A 14,029-nucleotide genomic window follows, 5' to 3' on the forward strand; every position below is an offset into this window, starting at 1 on the left:
AACGAAGTGCTGAGCTGGGCAGAACTCCCAGTGCTCCCTGGGTCCCAAAGCAAGCAAACAGAAACCTCATGCAGGGCCACGTGAGGTCAGGTGGGGCGGGGCACGGAAGCCTGAGCTGCCATAGGATTGGCTACTGTTTGACACACCACTTCAATAGCCTGCCGGCCACAGGAGGCGCAGCATCCTTGCAGCTTCTTGCCAACAGCTCCCTTGCTCATCTTTGTGAGATAGAGGTGGGGGTGGTGAGAATCGCCTCAGAACTTCCTTCTACTAATGAAAGACAAGTTTCTTCGCCCCTCCAGCCACACCCGGTCCAAAAAAAAAAAAACGTAGAAATGTAACTGATTACCACTCACACACTGCTAGCAGCCCAAGGAAGATGACCACCGTGCCTCTCCTGATGCATGGGAGGAGTGTTATTTAGGGGAAGACTAGGCTGCGGAGTATTTAGGGAGAAAAGTCACCAAATGAGGTTCCTACCAAGGTATAGCTGAAATCATTTTGGTTGTGCATAACCCCCTAAAAGATGTATAGAGAAATATATCTCTCAGGAGGCTTGATGCTTTGCTTTCAAGTGGGCGTTACTGCCAACTTACACTATGCCAACAAAACTGGCTATTCTCATCCCCTCCAACCTAGGTTCCACCACTCCAGGCTTCGCCTCACTGCCTTATCCATCTGTCTTTCCAGAACAGCTGTTTGGTGTGGAGGAAAAACATGGTACATTTCGGATGGGGGGAGGGGTAGTCTTTGTACTATTCTAATCTAGCAATTGTGAAGTCCATGCTTTCTGAAGCCGCGTTTAGGGGTGGCATACTAATAGTCTATGCAACCAAGATCAGGCTAAAAACCCAGTTCCCCCCCCCCCCGGAGTTGTAGTGGTGGGGAATTGAACTCAGGACCTTGGACACCTAGACTACTTTTCTCCCACTGAGCACTGAGCTAGCTACATCCTCACTCCACATCTTACCTTTTTGTTGTTGTTTTTGTTTGTTTGTTTGTTTGTTTGTTTTTGTTTTTGTTTTTTTTTCGAGACAGGGTTTCTCTGTGTAGCCCTGGCTGTCCTGGAACTCACTCTGTAGACCAGGCTGGCCTCGAACTCAGAAATCCGCCTGCTTCTGCCTCCCAAGTGCTGGGATTAAAGGTGTGCACCACCACTGCCTGGCATTCCACATCTTACTTAACCAAAACAAAACAACAAAAACAACAACAACCCGCCCAAAAGAAGAGTACTAGTCGCCACTGTAATCATTTAACATCTGTCTCTCTTGCTAATCTGTAAGCTGCATCAGTGTGAGTACACGAGTCAAGTCTATTCTGTTCCTGTGTTTTGTCAAGGTGCAGGGATAGGGGCAGATCTGGCTCTGAAAAGGTCTCATGTAGTCCAGGCTGGCTTCAGAGCCATTCTATAGCCAAAATTGCCTTTGAACTTGTGATCCTCTTAGCCTTCACCTTCCACGGACTGGGAGTACTTCTTCTTTCTTCTTTCTTCTTCTTCTTCTTCTTCTTCTTCTTCTTCTTCTTCTTCTTCTTCTTCTTCTTCTTCTTCTTCTTCTTCTTCTTCTTCTTCTTCTTCTTCTCCTTCTCCTTCTCCTTCTCCTTCTCCTCCTTCTCCTTCTCCTTCTCCTTCTCCTTCTTCTTCTTCCTTCTCTTCCTCCTCCTCCTCCTCCTCCTCCTTCCTTCTCCTCCTCCTCCTCCTCCTTCTTCTCCTTTGGAGACAGGGTTTTTCTGTGTAGCTCTGGCTGTCCTGGATGGAACTCACCCTGCAGACTAAACTCAAACTCACAGAGATCCCCCTGCCTCTGTTTCTGAAGTGCTGGGAGGATCAGAGGCAAGTGCCATCACTTCAGGGCTTTAAAACCCTTTTTGCAGGAGGCAGGTAGGAGCAGCACACACTGCAGAGGCAAGTAGATCTCTGTGAGTTCAAGGTTAGCCTGGCCTACCAAGCCAGTTCAAGACAGCTAGGGCTACACAGAGAAACCATGTCTAGAAAAAAACAAATTAAAAAAATGTAAACAGTTCACTTATTCTCCACCAGAGCTCTTGTAACATAGTATTGACGATGCACTCACAAGAACTTATTTTGGTGAAACAGAGTCTTACTTCATAGACCAGACTGGTCCGTGGCTCAGGGGAGGCCTACAATGCACTCCTTCCAATCTTTCTACCTCCCAAGTACTGGAATGGCAGAGATGAGAACCCGTATCAGTACTGTAAAGGTGAGTGAACTGTGTTGAGTGCTTTACCCATGAACACATAACTTACCAAATATAAGGTAAGTTATATTTGGGCCTGGACTCAGTTCTTTCTAATACTGCACATCCTACAGTTATAATTTCTTCCCTAAGTAGTATCTTCAGAAATTTTATATCATCCACATTAGTCTCATATCTTGACAAGCTAGTCCTGTCTAACAGAGAAAATGACCCCTTGTCTGCCTGTTTCACGATTTGGAGTGCTGGAGTTTCATATTACTGGAAGCAGGTGAACACATCAATGCCATGAGCTGAACTGTCATGAGAAGGCTTCTTTCAAAGCTCTCCTGGTGTGTGTGTGTGTGTGTGTGTGTGTGTGTGTGTGTTGATCTGCTGCCAGGCTGCTGGGGGCAGGGTTCATGTGGGCATCTAGAGAGAAGCAGGAACAGCTGGGAAGTTGGCTGAAAGGTGGCCTATGATTCGTCCTTAGGTTCTCAATGCCTGACAGATCTTGGATGGGTTCTTGGTCTTCCTCTCGAAAGATATTAATGAGAGCAGGGGAGCCTAGTGAATATTTAATAGACAAGTATAAAGCGTTTCACAGACTCTGTCTACATAAAGTTCTTTTGAAGGTCCACACAAAGCCATAAGGGCCTCTTGGAACTCTCAATCCAAGGGAATGATTAACTTTCCTCATTTCTGGAGAACGATGCAATCTGTTTATGAAATGTCTAAATTAATGGGAGAGGATCCAGTGCAGTTGGGGGTTTTCCACCATCATCCAGGGGAGGCTCCTGGTCAGGGAAATTTGAGCCTGGGGCCCACTTGGCTTCCTGACCACTTCCTGCTCCCAAGCCTCCTGCAACAGTGTGCCTTTAATAAGTCCGGGTTGTTTCCAGTTCAGCGTTCGTTAACCCTTTGAAGTCTGGGTAGACATATCACAGTTAAAACTCACAAACCATTTAATATACATCAAAGATTGGCCAGCAACGAAAGCGTTCCCATGTAGATGTTTTCACTGTAGGGATCAAATGAGATAATATGTGTGTGAAAGCGCCGCGTAATCCTTGAAGCACAGTAAATGTCTTTATTATATTTCTCAATACAATGGCATACTTATTTAGAAGATGGATGCTCAATCTTATGAGGGCCCTTTGAACAAACCAAATTGGCAGTTGTTGAATCTGGAAAAGCAGTAAATTTGCCCCCTCCCCTCCCCTTCCTCCTTTTTCTTTCCATGTTTCACAAAGTAATGGACTTGGAGTTTATCACTTTCTGCTTGAGTGATAGCCTTGCTCATTTCAAGTCACTACAATCTGCTTTTCCTTTGTTTTTCCCCCACAAGGACTGTAAAAGACAAAACATGAAAAAGTCTTTCTAAAAATTTAGGAACTTGGTTTTGTCCCTGTCTCCTGTGAAATGCTTGGTGTGAGTGAGTCCTCAAGGGAGCAAGTTGGGCTGTGTACACAGACGCTTTCTGGGCCACCCCTGTAGACCAGTTGTAAAGACAGGGCAGCCTCAGAAATGGAGCTGATTGATGTTCTAAGAAAACCTCTTCTCCAAATCTGAGTCGATTCTCCTATGGTGCTGGGAGATAAGGAAATTGATTTAATCATTTGGAGGGGAATTTGACAATGGCTCACAAAATCATCTATGCATGTATCGTCTGACTCACCCATTCCATTTCTAGGAATCTGCCTCCTATAGTCTGAAAAGGCATATGAACAAAGGTATTCATTGCAGTGTTGCTTATGATTGCAAAAGGTCCTGGGCTCCATTTTCAATATTATAAAAAAAAATTTAGGAACCACCTGAATGTCTACAGATAAAGCAGTTATTACTGCACAGATGACAGTGCGCCCACATCAGAGTATTATGCAGCAGTGAAAATATTGCAGATATTCCCTATGGACTGATAGGCAGTGGTTTCTAGGCTTGTAGGCAGTCATTTCTAGGCTTGTTCCTTAAATGTTCAATTAATTTTGAGATAGGTTTTTGCTAAATAGCCCAAGCTGCCTGAAACTTACAATCCTCCTGCCTCAGCTTTATATATATATATATATATATTCCGAGACAGGGTTTCTCTGTGTAGTCCTATATAGTCCTGGTTGTCCTGGCTGTCCCAGAACTTGCTTTGTAGACCAGGCTAGCTTTGAACTCACAGAGATCTGCCTGCCTCTGCCTCCTGAGTGCTGGAATTAAAAATGTGTACTACCACCACTCAGAGGGTATATTGTTAATAAAATCACAAGTATGGGACTAGGGTGTAGCTCCATGGACCTTGTCCAGCATATGTGTGAGGCCCTGGAGTCTATCCCTAACATCACAAACAAAGACAAGTATAAAAAAAAAGTATGTCTATCTTACATTCCTTTTTGCTTAAGGAAAAGAAGTTTTAAAAAGATATATGTATAGATACAGAAGAAAACAGAAGAATAAACCAGAAACTAATAGAATTGGTTACCTACACAAAGAGGGAAAAACAATACATAGTAAGTATTAAAGAGGCATTTCTGGTGATTTATAAAGCACACTAGAGGAAATGGTTTATTTAGCCATGGAGTTTCGGGAATATTTTCTATTGCTGTCTTGAAAGATGAGTATGCTATCACCAGGTTGGCTGACCTTAATGGAGAGATTATTACTGGCAGGTGGAACGGTTATGAGCAAAGGCCCAGAAGTGGAACAGCTTGGCATGTAAGGTGACCCGGGCATTGCGTGGGAGGGGGTATTTTGTGAGAAGAGTCACAGGATGGGACAGACAGGACTGAAGCCTGAACCTTCTGTGAGGCAACGGTCCAGGGTATAAATTTCATTGGAGACGAGAAGCCAGCCCTAGGAGGATTTTGAGCAGAGGGGCCATCCAAGCCAGTTTCTGTTGCAGCACCTCCGCTGTCAAGAAGTGTATGGTGTGGATTGCACAGGAAGAGGGAACAGGAGAGACCTTCATTAGGAGGCTGCTGTGACCACTGAGGTCAGACCAAAGAGGATAGTGGCTTGGACCTTGAACATAAGGAAAAATGGTCTGGGTCATTGTAGATTTCAGCAGTAGAAGAGAAGATTTGGGTGTTTAAAAAAGTTGAGAAAGGGTCTCAATAAATTGCCTAGACTGCCTTTAAAGGTACTCTGTAGACAAGCAGCTTTTGAACTTTTGATCCTTTCATGTGCCAACAGGTCTGGCCCTAAAGAAGATTTTAAATAATCCCATCATGATGATGTGATTCTGATGATAATTTTGTGCACATATTAATATTTATTGTGATGCTACACTGCCCTCCACACATATGTAGAATTATTATATTTTTTTCTTTTTCTTTTTTTAAAAAGATTTATTTATGTATGTATACGAGTGCTCTTAGTAGCACGTCTGTCTTCATGCCAAAAGAGGGCATCAGATCCCATTACAGATGGTTGTGAGCCACCAGGTGGGTGCTGGGAATTGAACTCAGGACCTCTGGAAGAATAGTCTTAACCTCTGAGCCATCTCTCCAGCCTTGAATTATTACATGTTAATTAAAAATATTTTTAGGAACTGAGTGGGATTGGCTTATATCTGTAACCCCAGTGTTTGGGAGGTGAAAGGAGGAAGAGTTGAAGGGTCAGGCTGGCCTTGGCTATCTGCCAAGAACATCTTAAACAAATGACGATAGCCCAGCAGTAGCAGCAGCAGTAGCAGCAACAAAACTCCTCTGAATCTTACAGTGAATAAACACAATCTTAAGTAGAGTTAGTTAATGTTCTGTCCTGCCCTGGCCCTCAGCCAGGAGCAGGAGGGTGGAGAACAGGCCGCAGGGAAAGGCCTTTAGGCTGCTTTCCTGTTTCTTTCCTCTGAGGCCACTTCTAGCCCTAAAGGTTTAAGAGAATGTTGGGCAGAAATTAGGCCTGGTACTCCCAACATCTCGAATTTGTGGGCTGTTGTTATTGTCTGCTTGTGGGTTTGCTTTGGTTTGCTTGCTTGTTTGTTTGTTTGTTTGTTTTGTAGTCCAAGCTAACCTTGAACCCTAGATCATCTTCCCTCAACCTTTCAAGTGCCAGGATTACAGGTGTGTGCCACAAAGCCTGGCATGATTGTTCTGTCTTCTTACTTCATAAGAGTATACACTATTCACAGTCTAACAGAAAACAATGGGGTGATTCTTGGTCCCTGGCACTCTGACCCATAGAGAACAGAGAGGCAGTATACATGGCTTTAACCCTGGCATTGAACTTGCTCTATTTGTTCTAGGCAAGTTCACTCAGTGAGCGTCTGCTGCTCTATCTACCAAATAAGTGTGGTAGGCAGATGGTCCCTTATGTGCCTGAAAACTCCAGCTTTTCATACTTCTGAACTAGTTAATGAGCTTATATTACTTACATTTTTACAGCAGTTGTAGGGTCACAGCAACGTTTATCAGAGCGTCCAGAAAATTGTCCGCCATCCCGTCTTCCCACGCCCGTGCCTCTCTCCATGACTGACTGCTGACAGTCCCTACCAGAGTGGAAAAAACGCATTAAAATTGATGAGCCTGCACTGATGTAGTCTCATCAGTCAAAGGTCACAGCTTCACAGCTTGCCTTAGGGCTCAAACTTGGTGTGTGTATCCTATGGGTTTCAGTAAATGTTGAGCTTGTGTGCGTTCCCTGACCGTATTACACTGAATAGATTTATTGACCCCCGCATCTTCCACATGATACCTATTCTCTCTCCTTCCTATGAATTGTTGGCAAGCCTAGATGGTTTCCCCCTCCCTGAAGTTCTGAGGTAGCCACAATGCTCCATAATCAGGTCCATAGAGCTTGGAGCCTTTGTACTTTGGCTTCTTTCTTGCACAAGGTACACTCTGTGCCATTGATTCCCAACCTTTGTAAAGCTGCGACCCTGTAACACAGCTCCCCATGTCGTAGTGATTCCCCCCCCCCCAACCGTAAAACTTTTTCATTGCTACTTCATAAAGTGTAATTTTACTGCTGCTGTGAATCGGACTGTGAATATTTGTTACGCTGCCCCTGTGAAAGGGCTGTTCAACCTCCGAAGGGGTCACAGCCCACAGGTCGAGAACTGCTGTGCTGTCTTTTTGTGGTTTCAAGCTCCTTTTACAGCCTGGTGGGCCGGGGGGGGGGGGGGGGGGGCGGGGAAAGGGGAGAATCCACTAACAGAATTTACCGCCATTTATTTATCCAGTTCATCTGCTCGAGGACATCCTGGTTGCTTCCAGGTTTGGGCCCTGATGGATAAAGCTGTTGTACAGATCTAAGTATTCAGGTCATCTAGGCAAATACTAAAGACGTTATTGTTATTCTTTTTTTTTTTTTTTTTTTTTTTTGAATGGGCAGTTCCCTAACGATGTGTGGTGTTCTGTATCTTTTTGTGTGCTCATGTTCTCTCCTCTCATGTTAGCATCCCTCCCCACATCTCCCTCCTTCTTTCCCTTCCTCCCCCTTCCCCGAATCTCCATCAGTGTCTGAGAGAAGTTTTCACTGTACCCCCGAAATTGACTTGGAACTCACTCAGTATCCTGGGCTGGCCTTGAATTTGGGATACTTCTGCCTCAGCCTCTCAAGTTCTGAGGAAACTGACATGTATGTCTGGAAGTTTTTCATTTGATTGAAGTTTAGTTCAGCAATTACTTCTTTCACAAATCATGTATTTGCTGTTACATGTGAAAGTCACCCCCACACTCCATCTTTACATGCAGTGATGGCTATAGATACAGCCCAATTTCAACGTCCCAATCTGAAAGAAAAATGGGATTTATTTTCTCGGTAATTGCATAACACTACTGCACAGGTTTTGTGCACAAGCTCAATGGATGGCATGCTTTCACAGTGTTGAGAGATGGGTAAACCTTGAAGGTGTTCTGGGCGTTACCCTACAGGTTTTTGTAGTTTGTATTTGAGCTATTTTTGTGATGTATGTAAAGTATGTGTCTAGGTCCAGTTTTGTATACATTTTTTTCATGGTAACAACTCTCTCAAACAGTGTGAACTTAGGAGTCAAAGGAATACTCTCATTTCTCTTTGGCTGATCATGTCTAATTCGCCAACTTGGGGTCAAAGGCTTGTTTCCCATTCCCTTAATGAATTTAGTGTATTAATTCATTAATACATGCATATATATGTATATATATACATACACACACACATACACACACACACACTATATATATATATATATATATATATATATATATATATATATGCACATACATGCATAGTCTTAAATACAACCTGCTCAGTCTGTAAAATGTTACAAGTATGTATGTTTACAGGGCTGGCTATTGGATAACCAGTTAGTGTGCCCTTCCTTGGGGAAGACTCTTTCTCCTGCTCTCAGCATTCCTTAGTTGCCTGCAGTTCAATGTACAGAGTTGAGACCTTGTGGGCTCTCCCCATCCAGTTTATTGACCTTGTTCATCTCCTGTTTGTGCAGTCTTGTTGGTGAGGCTTTATGGTGTAGCTTCTAAACATCCCTAGGAGATACAACCCCACAGCAAACCCCCAGTTCCTCTGGCTCTTATAAGCTCCCTGCCCTCTCTTCTGCAGTGTTCCTTGACCTTAGGTGCAGGAGCTGGGCTATAGATGTGTTGACTGGGACTGGGTGCCACAACTTACCCACCAAGAGACTGACTGTGACTTTTCCTAGTGTCTCTCAATCCCCGTGTCCCATTAACAGGGCAGACTGGCTGGAGGAGGCTGAAGTTGGCTATCTCTCCCACTCCTAATCCTTCCATCCACCTACCTACCTCTTACACACACACACACACACACACACACAGAGAGAGAGAGAGAGAGAGAGAGAGAGAGAGAGAGAGAGAGAGAGAGAGAGAGAGATACAGGCACACAGACATACACACACACAGACACAGATGCAGGCACACAAACATACACAGACACACAGATACACAGACAGACACACACAGAAAGGCACACAAACAGACAGGCAAACAGGCAGACAGGTACACACAAACACACACACACAGAGGGAGAGAGATATGCAGGCATACAGACATACACAGACACAGACATGCAGACACAGATGCAGGCACACAAACATACACAGACACACAGATACACAGACAGACACACACAGAAAGGCACACAAACAGACAGGCAGACAGGCACACACGCACACACACACACACACACACACACACACACACACACACACACACACCACATCCATGAGGTAGGCTGGAGTTGAGTTTGTCACTTTCCAAGGTTGGTTAGGCTCTGCTGTCATATCAGTTTAAGTTAAGTCCTAGTAAAATTGTTTTTCCTGGGGCCTTTAGAAGAAGAACAGAATGCTCTGGCATATTTCAGAATGTTTTCTTTTCTCTCCCCCGCCCCCTTCCAGAAGCTGGGGTGGGGTGTTTCTGATACTGGCTGTGAGCTGGTGAAGCTCCTGGAGGCAAAACAAATGCCTGGTGCTACCCAGGGAGGGTTGCACGGAGAATTTGGAACTCTCAAGCTTGTCCACAGCCTCCAGCAATTTGTCAGTTACAGTCCCAGTCCAGGTTTTTCTGACCTGGCATTGGCCTCTGCAAAGGGGTTTTTGTTTTGAGAGGTTGTCATTATAAGTTTGGAGGTAGTTTGCCCTGTGGGGATTTTGTTGACTAAGACAGGGACTCATGTCTGTAATACCACTACTCACAAGAAGATCAGGAGTTCTAGGTTATCGTCAGCTATAAACAAGAGTTCTAGTCCAGCCTGGGCTGTGCAGGACCCTGTCTCAAATGCAAAAGAAGAAGGAGGAGGCACATCGTTAAAGTTTTAGTTTTTATATCCTTTCATTTGTTAGGACTACATAGAGACTTTGTGTGTCCATATGAGGGTATGTGCACATACACATGCATGCACCTCAGAAAACAGAAAAGAAACTCGGGTGTCTTGCTCTTTCACCCTCTGACTTATTCTCTGGAGGCAGGGTCTCTCACTGAACCTGGAGCTTGCTGTTTTGTTGTTGTTGTTGATATTGTTGTTTTTCCACTAGACTGAGTGGCCAGCAAGTGCCAGTGAATTTCTTGGCTCTGTACCTACAGAGCTTACAGGAGGGCACATGGTCATGTCCTGTTTTTGTTTTTTGTTTTTTGTTTTTTTTTATATATATGAGTTCTGGGGACTCCACCTCAGGTTCATCTGGCTTATGTACAAGTGCACTTACAATTGAACCACCTAACCTCCTTCCATGGCAAACCAAAACTCTGTGCATGTATGCATATGTGTCTGCATGTGTGTGTGTGCATGTGCATGTGTGCATGTGCATGTGAGTGTGTGCATATTCAGTTTGCCTCTCTGATTATACAGTTTTTCCAGAACAGAAATATTTATCTTTAATAAAAAAAAAAAAAAAAAAAAAAAAAAAAAAAAAAAAAAAAACAGGGTCTCACTATGTAGGCCTGGGTAGCCTGGAACTCCAAACTTCCTGCACCCCCATACCCTAGTTACTTAACTGTGTTACTCACTTTCTGTCTTCAGGGCCTGGTGCTAAATGTTCAATACGTAGTATATATTCAGTGACCAAAACCAACAACAACACAAAGAACAAAAACTAGCCATTGGCCAGTACAAGACCTGGGCTGTGTGATCTAGAGTGGTCCCCTTCATCCCTCCTAGCCTTTCTCTCCTTAACATTTGCTGCTTTTCTTACTTGTTTCTTTCTTTTCCTTCTTTCCTCATTTTTCTCTTTCTCTCTTTTTGTCTGCCTGTTTCTGTCTACTAGGATTAAACCACACGAGTTCAGGAGTCTAACCTGTCCATGTGCCATGTATGTTAGAGGTTTTCTCTAAGGATTTGCTCACTGAACAAATGCCTGGTGGAATGGCTGACTGTACAGAAAGAAGGCTTTGGCCTTGGTGCTTTGATGGCAAATTCTGGTAAGTCTCCCCTGCCCGTCCTACAATGGGGTGCCTGTCTAGGCGAGTTGTGACTACTCCTAAGGGCTTAATACCCTTGTAGGAGAAGAACACAAGTGGGTCACATGGGTTCAACTGGCCCAAAGTGTATGGAAAAACAATTCACCTAACTTTGGAAGTCAGCAGCTTCCCTTCGAGTTATCCAGGAGAACAGGGCCTGTGCTCCAACATGTGTGTGGGACAACAACTTGAAGCTTGGTGTTCAGCCCGTCAAAACCACACAGACTTATGTAACGTGACCCAGTTCCTTGATTTTATAAAGAAGGCGGAGGATGGGTGGGGGGAGGGAATGCAACTGGGAGAAGAGAATGTAGTTATTTACCAGTTTCTTTCTAAGGCCAAAAAAACAGAATGTTCAGCACTCAAGGGAGGGGCGGGAGTTGGGTTCTGCCTGAGTAATTCTTGCTCACTGGAAAGACAGGGTCAGGTGACGAACTTCCATAGCTAGGTCTGGCACCAGAAAGGGCCCTGCCCAGAGGCAGGGTAAATACCTTCTTGAAACCCTAGTTTCCCCAGACCTTTGTAACATTGCCCTGGTGTCCCATTTCCTAGGCTGTACAGGGAAGGTTAGACACGCCTAAGTTTTAAGTCCTATGGGGAAATTGAAGGTACTGAAGATGTCAATTGGGAGCCCTTGAGACCAAGCGCTAAAGAGCCCCCGACCTGCAAAACAAAACCACACACACACACACACACACACACACACACACACACCGTGCTGTTGCTGAGGCTATACAGTCCAGGTGGGCCTGCAGCCCATCACCCGCCTGCTTTACCTTCTAGAGTACGGACATGAGTCCTCATCACTATGGCTTACCCTTGCCTTTTTACCTACCTCCCCCTTCTGTCCCACTTCCCCCTTTTTTTTTCTGGGGACAAGATCTCGCTATATAGACCAAGTAGGCCTCAAACTCATCATGTAGCCCGCCACTCTGGCTGGCATGGAACTCACAGTGGTTCTCCTGCCTCTTCTTTTCAAGGACTGGGATGACAGCTGTGCACCATCACACTGAGCCTCTTGTCTTTTTCTGAACGTGAAAGGAGAATATGTCTCTGCCTCTCTTGCAGACTTGAAGCTTCTAAGATCATGTTGAGGTTTCTGGGGGGAGCGGCACAAGAAAATTATAGGGAACCATTAGGCCTTCCATGACAACTCATTTTCTATGTCATCCTCTATATGATGGTGATTGCTCTTCAGCATGGCCGAAGACTGTTAAAATGAATCTGTATTCCTAGGTTTGGGGAACTGGCTGTTGTTGCATAATTAATTCATACACACAGAGAAAATCCTTAAAATCTGAAAGAAATTACTTCTGAGCATGTGCCTGGTGTGGTGGCCTTTGTCTATAACCCCAACACTTGAGAAAGTGGGGGAAAAGAGTGTGATAGTTTGAGTATGCTCTGTCCAGGGAGTGGCACTATTAGAAGGTGTGGCCCTGTTGGAGTAGGTGTGTCACTGTGGGTGTGGGCTATGAGATCCTCATCCTAGCTGCCTGGAAGGGAGTATCCTGCTAGCAGCCTTCAGATGAAGATGTAGAACTCTCAGCTCCTCCTGTACCATGCTTGCCTGGATGCTGCCTTGTTCTTGCCTTGATGACAATGGACTGAACCTCTGAACCTATAAGCCATCCCCAATTAAATGTTGTCCTTATAAGAGTTGCCTTGATCATGGTGTCCATTCACAGCAGTAAAACCCTAAGACAGAGAGTGTGAAGTTCAGAGATAGTCTGGGCTCCATAGCAATATCCCACCTCAAAAAGCCACACACACACACACACACACACACACACACACACACACACACACATGAGCTACATTCCCAGAGAAAACATTGCCCAGAACTGAACATCTCTGCACAATCATCATGCACATCACATGCATCCTGGGCAGGAGGTTGTAGCGTGGAAAGCTGGGAGGGATGGGAAGAGATAGTGTAGGATGACTCTCCAGGCCTCTCTAGGCCTTATGTGATGAGGCCTTTTCTTCCCTGGAACTCTCGCTTTGAACAATGAACCCCAGCTTTGGTCTGAGAGCTGAAAATTTTAAAGATGGCTATCTTCTGCCTGCAGAATGACATTTAACAGGACAGTTTGGGCTCCCTATTTTTGGAGTTCCTCCGATCACCTTCTGGGGCCCTGTTATATGAACCATTCCAGGAAACCTATGTTAGAGCAGGAGAGACACCAGTCATCCCAGGAGTCTACCCTGATTACTCTGCAACCCAGTCATCCAGCCAGGCCTTGCAGCCAACTGTGACCCACTGAGGTAGGCCCTGTGGTTAGTGGTTCCAGACCTTCCCATGAAGTTCTTATGTTCTCCTCTTCTTCCTTCCCCCTTCCTTCATTATGTCTTGGTGTATCTAAATATCTGAAGGCAGAAACATTCGCTGCCTCTCCGGTGTCGGTGTTCTCCAGTGCAAACGTGAATCTGTTCAGTGGTAATAAAAGCAAGTCTCTCTTAGAAAGAAGAGTGAGCACATCACATTCTGGCCAGGGAAGGTGTAAGCAAAAGTGTTGTGCAGTATTCTAGAAAGAGTTCTCAGAAGTGAGGTGTGGTTTACCCTGCCCTTTCTACGGCCTTTGCTGTGGGTAGATTTGCCAGAGCGTGAACAGCCATCTTAGACAATAAACCAATTAGCTACTGTAAAAGTCATTGGTGACAGCCGCTGTCTCCACCCCTCTAGGCTGCTACCTTCAGACTTCTATTATGAGATTGATAAGTAAACTATCACTTAAATGCAATTGTGGCTCCTGTTTTTGTTATAACAGGCCGAGCCAATCCTAGTAACTATGACCCTGCCTTCCAGAGAGATGTGGCTTGACCTCTAGACAGCAGAAGTTTTCTAGGTTCAAACATGGAGATGGGAGGAAACGACAGATTATTTAGGATAACAACACAGACATCTACGGTCTCCCTTTGCAGTAACCCCTCCTCCATATCTCT

The 14,029-nt window shown here is 44.8% G+C and overlaps 1 long non-coding RNA gene across 2 annotated transcripts in view; it reads right to left on the bottom strand.

Moving 5' to 3' along the window:
* The window catches only part of LOC143435532 (uncharacterized), a 77,682-nt gene extending 71,018 nt beyond the window's left edge, over window positions 1-6,664 (bottom strand). For both annotated transcript variants that reach the window (XR_013105909.1, XR_013105908.1), the window contains exon 1: window positions 6,550-6,664. This is a non-coding gene — a long non-coding RNA (uncharacterized LOC143435532). The remainder of the gene's footprint in view (window positions 1-6,549) is intronic.
* Between the last annotated feature and the right edge of the window lie 7,365 nt (window positions 6,665-14,029).

Source organism: Arvicanthis niloticus, chromosome X (assembly GCF_011762505.2).
Source record: "Arvicanthis niloticus isolate mArvNil1 chromosome X, mArvNil1.pat.X, whole genome shotgun sequence".
NCBI lineage: Eukaryota > Metazoa > Chordata > Mammalia > Rodentia > Muridae > Arvicanthis > Arvicanthis niloticus.